We start from the raw sequence: 708 nt of genomic DNA, 5'->3' as shown, positions 1-708 counted from the left end.
TACCCAAAGCAATTTATGGATTCAATGCAATCCCCATCAAGCTACCAACGGTCTTCTTCACAGAGCTAGAACAAATAATTTCACAATTTGTATGGAAATACAAAAAACCTCGAATAGCCAAAGCGATCTTGAGAAAGAAGAATGGAACTGGAGGAATCAACCTACCTGACTTCAGGCTCTTCTACAAAGCCACAGTTATCAAGACAGTATGGTACTGGCACAAAGACAGAAATATAGATCAATGGAACAAAATAGAAAGCCCAGAGATAAATCCACGCACATATGGACACCTTATCTTTGACAAAGGAGGCAAGAATATACAATGGATTAAAGACAATCTTTAACAAGTGGTGCTGGGAAAACTGGCCAACCACTTATAAAAGAATGAAACTAGAACACTTTCTAACACCATACACAAAAATAAACTCAAAATGGATTAAAGATCTCAACGTAAGACCAGAAAGTATAAAACTCCTAGAGGAGAACATAGGCAAAACACTCTCTGACATACATCACAGCAGGATCCTCTATGACCCACCTTCCAGAATATCAGAAATAAAAGCAAAAATAAACAAATGGGACCTAATTAAACTTAAAAGCTTCTGCACAACAAAGGAAACTATAAGCAAGGTGAAAAGACAGCCTTCAGAATGGGAGAAAATAATAGCAAATGAAGCAACAGGACAAAACAACTAATCTACAAAAAAT

This window comes from Bison bison, unplaced genomic scaffold, assembly GCF_000754665.1.
Source record: "Bison bison bison isolate TAMUID 2011002044 unplaced genomic scaffold, Bison_UMD1.0 scf7180017864508, whole genome shotgun sequence".
In the NCBI taxonomy this organism is placed as follows: Eukaryota; Metazoa; Chordata; class Mammalia; order Artiodactyla; family Bovidae; genus Bison; species Bison bison.
The sequence above is the reverse complement of the archived record's forward strand: the minus strand, read 5'-3'. Positions refer to the sequence as shown.